The sequence below is a fragment of the Labrus bergylta genome, chromosome 23 (assembly GCF_963930695.1).
Source record: "Labrus bergylta chromosome 23, fLabBer1.1, whole genome shotgun sequence".
Classification (NCBI taxonomy): Eukaryota; Metazoa; Chordata; class Actinopteri; order Labriformes; family Labridae; genus Labrus; species Labrus bergylta.
The window spans coordinates 19,726,787-19,740,486 of NC_089217.1; the positions used below are offsets into that span (position 1 = coordinate 19,726,787).

The window sequence follows — 13,700 nt, forward strand, 5'->3', positions numbered from 1 at the left end:
CTTCATTAACCATGTGGAAAATAAGTAAGGGAGACCATCAGGTCCAATTGCTGGGACATAGGAGAAAGTATAAAAAATAATTTAACAAAGAAATCCAAACAAAAATCAAATAAAGTATAGAGATCCTGGATGATTGTTTGACTGTTAAAATATGATGGAAAAGCAAATCCAACACAACCCTCCAGCATCTGGCCTTTCAAACGCAGGGCAACATCATGTTAAGAAAAATAAATTAAATATTGACCAGGATCTGTGTGTTTTATCTGAGGATGACTATGGTAGCCTTCTCACTGTCACAAAGCACCAGACGTCGATCAGCTCCTCTGGGTGATGGCAGAGAGGAATCTTCATCTGGGAAGATACTGGTGTAAGGTCATTTCTCCCACAGTGGATGAGCAGGGCATCTGGCACAGCTCTGAGTCCAAGCACAGGTGAAAAAAGTCAAACTATGTGACCCCAGCCTGACCTCCGTAACAGGTGTGCAGACGAAGGTTGAAGTGAGTCATTTTTAGGTTCTGTTGATTGTAAAATGGAAAAGAAAACATCACCTTTCTATTTAACATTTAGCTGGTGTATGACTCAGTGTGATTTTAATTTTTAGAAGACTGTATTGTTAACAATAGCTTGTTTTGACAATCCTCTTATGAAACTTAAATAAAAATCACAGGATATAAACTTTTAACAGATGATTTTAACTTAGACTTCACCTCTGTGGAAGATGTCAGACCAGCTGCTTTTATCTCTTCTTTGCCTAAATGAAAATACAAAAAACAATTGATTTACTGTTCATTTAAATATATTAGAAAAGCAGACATGACTCACATTGTAGACTATCAGTTTCTAACAGAATACAACATATCTTACCACCTGTAGCCTACGGTCTGTGGTGCTAACTTAGCTTAAATATAGAACGATTTCGGCAAAAACAGAGGACCCAGCAGCCCACGTATTTTCAATAATGATCAAAATAGCGGGATTTTTAAAAACACAGTGTGTTTAAATATTAGACTTTGAATACAGTGGTTTGTTGTACTTACACATTTCTTCATCGTAGACCGGCAGAGCGCTTTCGGCGTAGCTGGGCTGCGTAAGTCATCAGGGCAGTACGCTAAGTGGGCGGGGCGTGTTACCAGGGCTCCTGCCCCCGGACCCTACTGCACAGACTCTGGCTCCAAATGACGTCAAAATCGCAAGATGGAAGCGCCCCTAAGCGCCGTATTTTGGCTTCAAGAACGTTGAGTGGGAACAGCTACAGTGCGTGCCCACTGGGAAAAACACATTTCAAATAAATACAAACCTAATATTAAAATATATCCTGAGATATGAGTAAAAAAAATATATGTATATGTCGATCCGCCCCCCAGCACGTACTCCACCGCCCTGGTATCGCATCATTCTGTGGGAAACACTGCTGTATCAATAAAACCAAACCAAATGAACAGTTATTGATACAATGCACATTTCATTTTAGTTGTGGAAATTGAGAGAGTTCTGGAGTCACTACACAGGACCAGGGAGCAGGTCAGGCAGGCCTATGCAGATGTTGATGCAGATGTGGCAGAGTTGCTGAGGGAGGATGCAGATGCTGTGATTAACATCAGTGTGTCTTTTGATGGCACATGGCAGAAAAGAGGGTTCACATCACACTATGGAATTGGGGTGTGCATTGACATATTTACAGGACTGGTGATCGACTTTGAGGTCCTATCCTCCTATTGTCACGCTTGTGCCCTTAAAGAAGCTGCCAGGCATGAGGGAAGAGAAAAGCACGACTGTGCAAGAAACTTTTGGGGTTCAAGCAAGGCTATGGAGCAGGAGGCAGCGAAGAGGATGTGGGCCAGGTCCGTGAGTCGTCATCAGCTTAGATACACTCAGATGCTGTCAGATGGGGACAGTGCTGCATTCAAGGAGGTGGTATCCCTCAACCCATACCCTGAGCATGAGGTAGTGAAGTTAGAATGCATTAACCATGCCCATAAGCGCATGGGAACAGCCCTTCGCAAATTAAGTGCTGAACGCAAATTGGGGGGGAAGGGTCTGGGAAAATTAACGGCCAATAAATGTAAAACATTACAAAATTATTACAGGGGGGCAATTTTAAATAACCAGGGTTCCCTAGACAGGATGAAGAATGAAATATGGGCTGGTCTCCTCCACAGCATGTCCTGTGACGATGTACCCTTGCACACCAGGTGCAACCCGTCCTGGTGCTGGTACAGGAGAGCGGAGGAAAATGGAGAAACTCCGGAGAGCCACAGGCTCCATGCAGGGAACTTTTTATCTCGGGAGGTGGGCCAGAAGCTTCTCCCTGTGTACCACCGCATGTCTAGTGACAGCCTGCTGCAGCGCATGCAACATGGTGGCACTCAAAATGCTAATGAGTGCCTCAACTCTGTGATATGGGCACGCTGTCCGAAAACTGTGTTTGTTGGGAAGAGTAGGGTTGAGGCAGCAGCAAGTATGGCCATTACAACTTTTAATGAGGGGGCCTCTTCCATGCTTGCAGTTATGGATAAGCTATGGCTTGAAAGCACTATCATCACTATCACCACCATCAGAGAAACCGACATGCTCAGGATCACAAAAGCTGACACCATCCAGTCTGAGTCTGCAAAACATCGCAGAAAGAATCACAGCACAGCTAAAAAAGTGATAAGGCATCAGCAAGAGAGGGGTGAGGGGCCTACATATGGTGCAGGCATGGACATCTAGCCTGTAAAAACCCATGGGTGAACTGTGTTCTGTGTGGAAATGTTTTGTTCTGACATACAGCGGACTAGATTTGCAGTTCTGGTGGCAAATTTGTTTGTTTTTTTGTGGTTGTCTACAGTTGAAGTTCTTATATGGCAATGTTGTTGTATTCAATTGTTAATATCCATGTAGACATGGTCTACATTGTTATAACCAATGAACTGAGAAGTTGTTTTGCTTGTTAGCAACGCTTTCCTTTAGAAATTTGTGGATTTTACAATATAAATCTTTAAATGCCGTTTTCTCAAAATGAGTTTTCTCTCATACTCAAAGTCCGAAATCTCCACTTCAGTTGTACCTATACACACCAATCTTTCTAGCTACATTATGAAGACTTTTACAGAGGGATTTGTTAATATATTATTTGTAGCCTGATTTATATAACATTTTATTCCAAAAAACAAGGCGAAAATCTTTTTTAAGGCTATTGACAGTATATTCTGATTTATAGGATATCAAAAGTAGATATACATAAATCCCTCTGTATCTTTTTTTCCATCTAATATGTCAACAAAATTATAAAATAATTTTGAAGCTGGCTTTATCACATGATCAGATTTCGTTTTTTAAAATGTATGCAAATTTGTGCATATTTAATTAGATAGTCCGAAATTTGCATATTTATACATTAAAATACAAAAAACTTGCAATGTTAATTCTTAACTTAACACAAGTAATCAACAGAGAAAGTTTCATGGTGATATCTATTATCATTTTTTTTTACCCTATTCACCTGTACTGTCTCGCCTTAAGTACACTCACTGAAACAGCCAGAGTAAAGCTTGCAGAATTGCCACATTTCTACTTCTTCTGTTCCTGTTTGAATGCTTCGTAAAGCATACCTGTTGTACTGATTTTCCCTTTTCCATATCTTATAAAGATAGGGAGGTTGCACCAGAAATTCCTACTTTGCTGATTAAGCAATTAAAACGTATTCTCTTGATAGAGCAGACAGATTAAATATTCTACAAAAGATTCTAGTTTGAGTTCATATTTATTCTTTTAGAACATAGCAATATAATTATAAATTCCACAACAACAAAAACAATGCAATCGAATTTTGGAACAGATAGAAAAGTGTCACAATGACCCTGAGCCATCCCTCAAGTATAAACATATTTTGTGTCTTACAATTGTTTGCTATTCTATATCTGACAGAGCAAGCATCATTCAGTCAGGATGGCCGAGCGGTCTAAGGTGTTGTGTTCGACACATTCAAGGGTATTTCTGGCCTCTGACCAGCCTGGAGACCCTAGCTTTGTGCAACTGTGCATTGCTCTGGTCAAGCAATTGACAAAGTGTTCTTGGACTGGCCAGTGCTTTGTTCTTTTAACTGACCACATGTTTAAGCCAGCTGGCAAAGGTTGCTTTCTCATATTATCCTCTGTGGCAACGGTATTTCTTCATGCCATCTCTTTCCAAATCCCTGCACTTTAATGTCCACACATGGTGCTGCCATGTAAGAAATTGTTTCACTGCTCTCTCTGGAAGCTCTGCAGTGGTTCTCGGTGGGACCTGGTTTTGAAGCAGTATGTTCATGGCATGCCATTGGGTCTGTGGTCCTCCAGGCACGGGTAAGCCCTTGAACAACTAAGGTGTCAGGGAGTCATCCAATCCTCCTCAAACAGCCTGCGATCCTAAGTTTTCTCTTTACCTTCTGGTCAGCACAAGCCATACAAATGTTGTTACACTTAGATTGCTGCCTAAAGAGTTTGTAGCACTCATCATTAAAAGCCCATTGCACTCAGTGAGAAGTAGTTGTAAGACAGTTGTTAAGCTGCAAAAAAAATGTTCCAAAACTAACGCTAACCCAAAGTGTTTTGAAAGCATTGATTTCGGTATTGAAAAAAAGGAAGCTACAGGGCAATCATTACTGAAACAACACCATGCCCAATGGAACGCCACACTGCTCTGTGAAGTGGGATCACTGTATTCAAAGTCCAGAGTGTTACACAATACTTAACGGAACAGGTTTAAACATGACTTCAAGTGTTGCTTTTAGCAGAAGAGAACAACAGAACTGCTTTCAGTTGAATAACAGACCATAATCACAAAGTCTCACAAGTCAACAGCATTTGCTTTACTCGTCCCTGGGTGGACTTGAACCACCAACCTCTCGGTTAACAGCCGAGCGTGCTGGCCGATTGCGCCACAGAGACATGCTCCTCAGTGCTGCTTGTCGTTTGCAACTTGAGACATGCTGTGTACTCTGAGGCCAACATCGGTTACATGATTTCTTTAAGAAAAACCAGCTTTTGTGATGAAATCAATGTGTCCCCTCCAATCAGACTGATACACAGTTGAGTGGAATTCTATCACACCTACTTGTAACAACGGATCACTTTTCAACGTACTGTGGAAGGGGTTGCGTTGGGTGGTTTGACCCTGTCTAGGAAAGGTGTTTTTAGGGGACAAGTAATAAAAGTCCTGCTCCCAGGTATGAACATTTGAAAGCTTTTATAGACGAGTGAATGTGTGAAGGCACTGCTGGGAGTTGAACCCAGGATCTCCTGTTTACAAGACAGGCGCTTTCTCCAACTAAGCTACAGCGCCCATTGGAAGTGTACTGTTTGGGGCAACTGCTGCAAATATCTCTGCATCAAGCCTTCCAAAGTGTCTGAGGTGGGTTGCCACATTGTATTTCCATTGCCTTTTGCCCGAAGCTGCTGTCGGTACTTAGGACATTGGCACCAACTATAAGGAAATGCAAAAGAGGCACTGCTGGGATTTGAACCCAGGATCTCCTGTTTACTAGACAGGCACTTTGACCAACTAAGCCACAGCGCCATCAATTGATTTGCTTTGAGAATGTTTCATATTAAGTGTGTAACTGAATCGAATCAGCTTGTTAACATCTTTACTCCCCTCTGCTGGAAAGATGCCAGTGTTGAAGGTTGGCTAGCAGACCAAGATGACAATCTCTCACAAGTCATTTGATCACCCAGTTTTCACAGCCCCTCAGCATTCATGTTTGTTGGTCCAATTTTGGAACAGATAGAAAAGTGCCACAATAACCCTGAGCCATCCCGCAAGTATAAACATATTTTGTATCTTACAATTGTTTGCTATTCTATATCTGACAGAGTTGTGCTTTTCCTTGCAACTGTTGTCTGTACCATGATACAGGGAATGTCTATTTAGCAAGTTGTTGCATGTCAGGTGGACAAGAATATGCAGTGCTAGAAGTACGGCTGCAGCAGTGATTCTCTATGTTCAGACACATTCAAGGGTATTTCTGGCCTCTGACCAGCCTGGAGACCCTAGCTTTGTGCAACTGTGCATTGCTCTGGTCAAGCAATTGACAAAGTGTTCTTGGACTGGCCAGTGCTTTGTTCTTTTAACTGACCACATGTTTAAGCCAGCTGGCAAAGGTTGCTTTCTCATATTATCCTCTGTGGCAACGGTATTTCTTCATGCCATCTCTTTCCAAATCCCTGCACTTTAATGTCCACACATGGTGCTGCCATGTAAGAAATTGTTTCACTGCTCTCTCTGGAAGCTCTGCAGTGGTTCTCGGTGGGACCTGGTTTTGAAGCAGTATGTTCATGGCATGCCATTGGGTCTGTGGTCCTCCAGGCACGGGTAAGCCCTTGAACAACTAAGGTGTCAGGGAGTCATCCAATCCTCCTCAAACAGCCTGCGATCCTAAGTTTTCTCTTTACCTTCTGGTCAGCACAAGCCATACAAATGTTGTTACACTTAGATTGCTGCCTAAAGAGTTTGTAGCACTCATCATTAAAAGCCCATTGCACTCAGTGAGAAGTAGTTGTAAGACAGTTGTTAAGCTGCAAAAAAAATGTTCCAAAACTAACGCTAACCCAAAGTGTTTTGAAAGCATTGATTTCGGTATTGAAAAAAAGGAAGCTACAGGGCAATCATTACTGAAACAACACCATGCCCAATGGAACGCCACACTGCTCTGTGAAGTGGGATCACTGTATTCAAAGTCCAGAGTGTTACACAATACTTAACGGAACAGGTTTAAACATGACTTCAAGTGTTGCTTTTAGCAGAAGAGAACAACAGAACTGCTTTCAGTTGAATAACAGACCTGGGTGGGCTTGAACCACCAACCTCTCGGTTAACAGCCGAGCGTGCTGGCCGATTGCGCCACAGAGACATGCTCCTCAGTTCTGCTTGTCGTTTGCAACTTGAGACATGCTGTGTACTCTGAGGCCAACATCGGTTACATGATTTCTTTAAAAAAAAACAGCTTTTGTGATGAAATCAATGTGTCCCCTCCAATCAGACTGATCCACAGTTGAGTGGAATTCTATCACACCTACTTGTAACAACGGATCACTTTTCAACGTACTGTGGAAGGGGTTGCGTTGGGTGGTTTGACCCTGTCTAGGAAAGGTGTTTTTAGGGGACAAGTAATAAAAGTCCTGCTCCCAGGTATGAACATTTGAAAGCTTTTATAGACGAGTGAATGTGTGAAGGCACTGCTGGGAGTTGAACCCAGGATCTCCTGTTTACAAGACAGGCGCTTTCTCCAACTAAGCTACAGCGCCCATTGGAAGTGTACAGTTTGGGGCAACTGCTGCAAATATCTCTGCATCAAGCCTTCCAAAGTGTCTGAGGTGGGTTGCCACATTGTATTTCCATTGCCTTTTGCCCGAAGCTGCTGTCGGTACTTAGGACATTGGCACCAACTATAAGGAAATGCAAAAGAGGCACTGCTGGGATTTGAACCCAGGATCTCCTGTTTACTAGACAGGCACTTTGACCAACTAAGCCACAGCGCCATCAATTGATTTGCTTTGAGAATGTTTCATATTAAGTGTGTAACTGAATCGAATCAGCTTGTTAACATCTTTACTCCCCTGTGCTGGAAAGATGCCAGTGTTGAAGGTTGGCTAGCAGACCAAGATGACAATCTCTCACAAGTCATTTGATCACCCAGTTTTCACAGCCCCTCAGCATTCATGTTTGTTGGTCCAATTTTGGAACAGATAGAAAAGTGCCACAATAACCCTGAGCCATCCCGCAAGTATAAACATATTTTGTGTCTTACAATTGTTTGCTATTCTATATCTGACAGAGTTGTGCTTTTCCTTGCAACTGTTGTCTGTACCATGATACAGGGAATGTCTATTTAGCAAGTTGTTGCATGTCAGGTGGACAAGAATATGCAGTGCTAGAAGTACGGCTGCAGCAGTGATTCTCTATGTTCAGACACATTCAAGGGTATTTCTGGCCTCTGACCAGCCTGGAGACCCTAGCTTTGTGCAACTGTGCATTGCTCTGGTCAAGCAATTGACAAAGTGTTCTTGGACTGGCCAGTGCTTTGTTCTTTTAACTGACCACATGTTTAAGCCAGCTGGCAAAGGTTGCTTTCTCATATTATCCTCTGTGGCAACGGTATTTCTTCATGCCATCTCTTTCCAAATCCCTGCACTTTAATGTCCACACATGGTGCTGCCATGTAAGAAATTGTTTCACTGCTCTCTCTGGAAGCTCTGCAGTGGTTCTCGGTGGGACCTGGTTTTGAAGCAGTATGTTCATGGCATGCCATTGGGTCTGTGGTCCTCCAGGCACGGGTAAGCCCTTGAACAACTAAGGTGTCAGGGAGTCATCCAATCCTCCTCAAACAGCCTGCGATCCTAAGTTTTCTCTTTACCTTCTGGTCAGCACAAGCCATACAAATGTTGTTACACTTAGATTGCTGCCTAAAGAGTTTGTAGCACTCATCATTAAAAGCCCATTGCACTCAGTGAGAAGTAGTTGTAAGACAGTTGTTAAGCTGCAAAAAAAATGTTCCAAAACTAACGCTAACCCAAAGTGTTTTGAAAGCATTGATTTCGGTATTGAAAAAAAGGAAGCTACAGGGCAATCATTACTGAAACAACACCATGCCCAATGGAACGCCACACTGCTCTGTGAAGTGGGATCACTGTATTCAAAGTCCAGAGTGTTACACAATACTTAACGGAACAGGTTTAAACATGACTTCAAGTGTTGCTTTTAGCAGAAGAGAACAACAGAACTGCTTTCAGTTGAATAACAGACCATAATCACAAAGTCTCACAAGTCAACAGCATTTGCTTTACTCGTCCCTGGGTGGACTTGAACCACCAACCTCTCGGTTAACAGCCGAGCGTGCTGGCCGATTGCGCCACAGAGACATGCTCCTCAGTTCTGCTTGTCGTTTGCAACTTGAGACATGCTGTGTACTCTGAGGCCAACATCGGTTACATGATTTCTTTAAGAAAAACCAGCTTTTGTGATGAAATCAATGTGTCCCCTCCAATCAGACTGATCCACAGTTGAGTGGAATTCTATCACACCTACTTGTAACAACGGATCACTTTTCAACGTACTGTGGAAGGGGTTGCGTTGGGTGGTTTGACCCTGTCTAGGAAAGGTGTTTTTAGGGGACAAGTAATAAAAGTCCTGCTCCCAGGTATGAACATTTGAAAGCTTTTATAGACGAGTGAATGTGTGAAGGCACTGCTGGGAGTTGAACCCAGGATCTCCTGTTTACAAGACAGGCGCTTTCTCCAACTAAGCTACAGCGCCCATTGGAAGTGTACAGTTTGGGGCAACTGCTGCAAATATCTCTGCATCAAGCCTTCCAAAGTGTCTGAGGTGGGTTGCCACATTGTATTTCCATTGCCTTTTGCCCGAAGCTGCTGTCGGTACTTAGGACATTGGCACCAACTATAAGGAAATGCAAAAGAGGCACTGCTGGGATTTGAACCCAGGATCTCCTGTTTACTAGACAGGCACTTTGACCAACTAAGCCACAGCGCCATCAATTGATTTGCTTTGAGAATGTTTCATATTAAGTGTGTAACTGAACCGAATCAGCTTGTTAACATCTTTACTCCCCTGTGCTGGAAAGATGCCAGTGTTGAAGGTTGGCTAGCAGACCAAGATGACAATCTCTCACAAGTCATTTGATCACCCAGTTTTCACAGCCCCTCAGCATTCATGTTTGTTGGTCCAATTTTGGAACAGATAGAAAAGTGCCACAATAACCCTGAGCCATCCCGCAAGTATAAACATATTTTGTGTCTTACAATTGTTTGCTATTCTATATCTGACAGAGTTGTGCTTTTCCTTGCAACTGTTGTCTGTACCATGATACAGGGAATGTCTATTTAGCAAGTTGTTGCATGTCAGGTGGACAAGAATATGCAGTGCTAGAAGTACGGCTGCAGCAGTGATTCTCTATGTTCAGACACATTCAAGGGTATTTCTGGCCTCTGACCAGCCTGGAGACCCTAGCTTTGTGCAACTGTGCATTGCTCTGGTCAAGCAATTGACAAAGTGTTCTTGGACTGGCCAGTGCTTTGTTCTTTTAACTGACCACATGTTTAAGCCAGCTGGCAAAGGTTGCTTTCTCATATTATCCTCTGTGGCAACGGTATTTCTTCATGCCATCTCTTTCCAAATCCCTGCACTTTAATGTCCACACATGGTGCTGCCATGTAAGAAATTGTTTCACTGCTCTCTCTGGAAGCTCTGCAGTGGTTCTCGGTGGGACCTGGTTTTGAAGCAGTATGTTCATGGCATGCCATTGGGTCTGTGGTCCTCCAGGCACGGGTAAGCCCTTGAACAACTAAGGTGTCAGGGAGTCATCCAATCCTCCTCAAACAGCCTGCGATCCTAAGTTTTCTCTTTACCTTCTGGTCAGCACAAGCCATACAAATGTTGTTACACTTAGATTGCTGCCTAAAGAGTTTGTAGCACTCATCATTAAAAGCCCATTGCACTCAGTGAGAAGTAGTTGTAAGACAGTTGTTAAGCTGCAAAAAAAATGTTCCAAAACTAACGCTAACCCAAAGTGTTTTGAAAGCATTGATTTCGGTATTGAAAAAAAGGAAGCTACAGGGCAATCATTACTGAAACAACACCATGCCCAATGGAACGCCACACTGCTCTGTGAAGTGGGATCACTGTATTCAAAGTCCAGAGTGTTACACAATACTTAACGGAACAGGTTTAAAGATGACTTCAAGTGTTGCTTTTAGCAGAAGAGAACAACAGAACTGCTTTCAGTTGAATAACAGACCTGGGTGGGCTTGAACCACCAACCTCTCGGTTAACAGCCGAGCGCGCTGGCCGATTGCGCCACAGAGACATGCTCCTCAGTTCTGCTTGTCGTTTGCAACTTGAGACATGCTGTGTACTCTGAGGCCAACATCGGTTACATGATTTCTTTAAAAAAAAACAGCTTTTGTGATGAAATCAATGCGTCCCCTCCAGACTGATCCACAGTTGAGTGGAATTCTATCACACCTACTTGTAACAACGGATCACTTTTCAACGTACTGTGGAAGGGGTTGCGTTGGGTGGTTTGACCCTGTCTAGGAAAGGTGTTTTTAGGGGACAAGTAATAAAAGTCCTGCTCCCAGGTATGAACATTTGAAAGCTTTTATAGACGAGTGAATGTGTGAAGGCACTGCTGGGAGTTGAACCCAGGATCTCCTGTTTACAAGACAGGCGCTTTCTCCAACTAAGCTACAGCGCCCATTGGAAGTGTACAGTTTGGGGCAACTGCTGCAAATATCTCTGCATCAAGCCTTCCAAAGTGTCTGAGGTGGGTTGCCACATTGTATTTCCATTGCCTTTTGCCCGAAGCTGCTGTCGGTACTTAGGACATTGGCACCAACTATAAGGAAATGCAAAAGAGGCACTGCTGGGATTTGAACCCAGGATCTCCTGTTTACTAGACAGGCACTTTGACCAACTAAGCCACAGCGCCATCAATTGATTTGCTTTGAGAATGTTTCATATTAAGTGTGTAACTGAACCGAATCAGCTTGTTAACATCTTTACTCCCCTGTGCTGGAAAGATGCCAGTGTTGAAGGTTGGCTAGCAGACCAAGATGACAATCTCTCACAAGTCATTTGATCACCCAGTTTTCACAGCCCCTCAGCATTCATGTTTGTTGGTCCAATTTTGGAACAGATAGAAAAGTGCCACAATAACCCTGAGCCATCCCGCAAGTATAAACATATTTTGTGTCTTACAATTGTTTGCTATTCTATATCTGACAGAGTTGTGCTTTTCCTTGCAACTGTTGTCTGTACCATGATACAGGGAATGTCTATTTAGCAAGTTGTTGCATGTCAGGTGGACAAGAATATGCAGTGCTAGAAGTACGGCTGCAGCAGTGATTCTCTATGTTCAGACACATTCAAGGGTATTTCTGGCCTCTGACCAGCCTGGAGACCCTAGCTTTGTGCAACTGTGCATTGCTCTGGTCAAGCAATTGACAAAGTGTTCTTGGACTGGCCAGTGCTTTGTTCTTTTAACTGACCACATGTTTAAGCCAGCTGGCAAAGGTTGCTTTCTCATATTATCCTCTGTGGCAACGGTATTTCTTCATGCCATCTCTTTCCAAATCCCTGCACTTTAATGTCCACACATGGTGCTGCCATGTAAGAAATTGTTTCACTGCTCTCTCTGGAAGCTCTGCAGTGGTTCTCGGTGGGACCTGGTTTTGAAGCAGTATGTTCATGGCATGCCATTGGGTCTGTGGTCCTCCAGGCACGGGTAAGCCCTTGAACAACTAAGGTGTCAGGGAGTCATCCAATCCTCCTCAAACAGCCTGCGATCCTAAGTTTTCTCTTTACCTTCTGGTCAGCACAAGCCATACAAATGTTGTTACACTTAGATTGCTGCCTAAAGAGTTTGTAGCACTCATCATTAAAAGCCCATTGCACTCAGTGAGAAGTAGTTGTAAGACAGTTGTTAAGCTGCAAAAAAAATGTTCCAAAACTAACGCTAACCCAAAGTGTTTTGAAAGCATTGATTTCGGTATTGAAAAAAAGGAAGCTACAGGGCAATCATTACTGAAACAACACCATGCCCAATGGAACGCCACACTGCTCTGTGAAGTGGGATCACTGTATTCAAAGTCCAGAGTGTTACACAATACTTAACGGAACAGGTTTAAAGATGACTTCAAGTGTTGCTTTTAGCAGAAGAGAACAACAGAACTGCTTTCAGTTGAATAACAGACCTGGGTGGGCTTGAACCACCAACCTCTCGGTTAACAGCCGAGCGCGCTGGCCGATTGCGCCACAGAGACATGCTCCTCAGTTCTGCTTGTCGTTTGCAACTTGAGACATGCTGTGTACTCTGAGGCCAACATCGGTTACATGATTTCTTTAAAAAAAAACAGCTTTTGTGATGAAATCAATGCGTCCCCTCCAGACTGATCCACAGTTGAGTGGAATTCTATCACACCTACTTGTAACAACGGATCACTTTTCAACGTACTGTGGAAGGGGTTGCGTTGGGTGGTTTGACCCTGTCTAGGAAAGGTGTTTTTAGGGGACAAGTAATAAAAGTCCTGCTCCCAGGTATGAACATTTGAAAGCTTTTATAGACGAGTGAATGTGTGAAGGCACTGCTGGGAGTTGAACCCAGGATCTCCTGTTTACAAGACAGGCGCTTTCTCCAACTAAGCTACAGCGCCCATTGGAAGTGTACAGTTTGGGGCAACTGCTGCAAATATCTCTGCATCAAGCCTTCCAAAGTGTCTGAGGTGGGTTGCCACATTGTATTTCCATTGCCTTTTGCCCGAAGCTGCTGTCGGTACTTAGGACATTGGCACCAACTATAAGGAAATGCAAAAGAGGCACTGCTGGGATTTGAACCCAGGATCTCCTGTTTACTAGACAGGCACTTTGACCAACTAAGCCACAGCGCCATCAATTGATTTGCTTTGAGAATGTTTCATATTAAGTGTGTAACTGAATCGAATCAGCTTGTTAACATCTTTACTCCCCTGTGCTGGAAAGATGCCAGTGTTGAAGGTTGGCTAGCAGACCAAGATGACAATCTCTCACAAGTCATTTGATCACCCAGTTTTCACAGCCCCTCAGCATTCATGTTTGTTGGTCCAATTTTGGAACAGATAGAAAAGTGCCACAATAACCCTGAGCCATCCCGCAAGTATAAACATATTTTGTGTCTTACAATTGTTTGC

At 43.3% G+C, this 13,700-nt stretch overlaps 12 non-coding genes across 12 annotated transcripts; all 12 read right to left on the reverse strand.

The window, feature by feature from the left end:
- Positions 1 to 4,836: 4,836 nt before the first annotated feature.
- Positions 4,837 to 4,910, reverse strand: trnan-guu (transfer RNA asparagine (anticodon GUU)). The gene has a single exon. It is a non-coding gene; the product is annotated as a tRNA-Asn (tRNA).
- Positions 4,911 to 5,230: 320 nt separating this feature from the next.
- trnat-ugu (transfer RNA threonine (anticodon UGU)) lies at positions 5,231 to 5,304 on the reverse strand. The gene has a single exon. It is a non-coding gene; the product is annotated as a tRNA-Thr (tRNA).
- A 160-nt stretch (positions 5,305 to 5,464) lies between these two features.
- Positions 5,465 to 5,538, reverse strand: trnat-agu (transfer RNA threonine (anticodon AGU)). The gene has a single exon. It is a non-coding gene; the product is annotated as a tRNA-Thr (tRNA).
- A 1,653-nt stretch (positions 5,539 to 7,191) lies between these two features.
- Positions 7,192 to 7,265, reverse strand: trnat-ugu (transfer RNA threonine (anticodon UGU)). The gene has a single exon. It is a non-coding gene; the product is annotated as a tRNA-Thr (tRNA).
- A 160-nt stretch (positions 7,266 to 7,425) lies between these two features.
- On the reverse strand, positions 7,426 to 7,499 carry trnat-agu (transfer RNA threonine (anticodon AGU)). The gene has a single exon. It is a non-coding gene; the product is annotated as a tRNA-Thr (tRNA).
- Positions 7,500 to 8,805: 1,306 nt separating this feature from the next.
- Positions 8,806 to 8,879, reverse strand: trnan-guu (transfer RNA asparagine (anticodon GUU)). Its single transcript has one exon. It is a non-coding gene; the product is annotated as a tRNA-Asn (tRNA).
- Positions 8,880 to 9,199: 320 nt separating this feature from the next.
- trnat-ugu (transfer RNA threonine (anticodon UGU)) lies at positions 9,200 to 9,273 on the reverse strand. Its single transcript has one exon. It is a non-coding gene; the product is annotated as a tRNA-Thr (tRNA).
- A 160-nt stretch (positions 9,274 to 9,433) lies between these two features.
- trnat-agu (transfer RNA threonine (anticodon AGU)) lies at positions 9,434 to 9,507 on the reverse strand. Its single transcript has one exon. It is a non-coding gene; the product is annotated as a tRNA-Thr (tRNA).
- Positions 9,508 to 11,156: 1,649 nt separating this feature from the next.
- trnat-ugu (transfer RNA threonine (anticodon UGU)) lies at positions 11,157 to 11,230 on the reverse strand. Its single transcript has one exon. It is a non-coding gene; the product is annotated as a tRNA-Thr (tRNA).
- A 160-nt stretch (positions 11,231 to 11,390) lies between these two features.
- Positions 11,391 to 11,464, reverse strand: trnat-agu (transfer RNA threonine (anticodon AGU)). Its single transcript has one exon. It is a non-coding gene; the product is annotated as a tRNA-Thr (tRNA).
- A 1,649-nt stretch (positions 11,465 to 13,113) lies between these two features.
- On the reverse strand, positions 13,114 to 13,187 carry trnat-ugu (transfer RNA threonine (anticodon UGU)). The gene has a single exon. It is a non-coding gene; the product is annotated as a tRNA-Thr (tRNA).
- Positions 13,188 to 13,347: 160 nt separating this feature from the next.
- Positions 13,348 to 13,421, reverse strand: trnat-agu (transfer RNA threonine (anticodon AGU)). The gene has a single exon. It is a non-coding gene; the product is annotated as a tRNA-Thr (tRNA).
- Between the last annotated feature and the right edge of the window lie 279 nt (positions 13,422 to 13,700).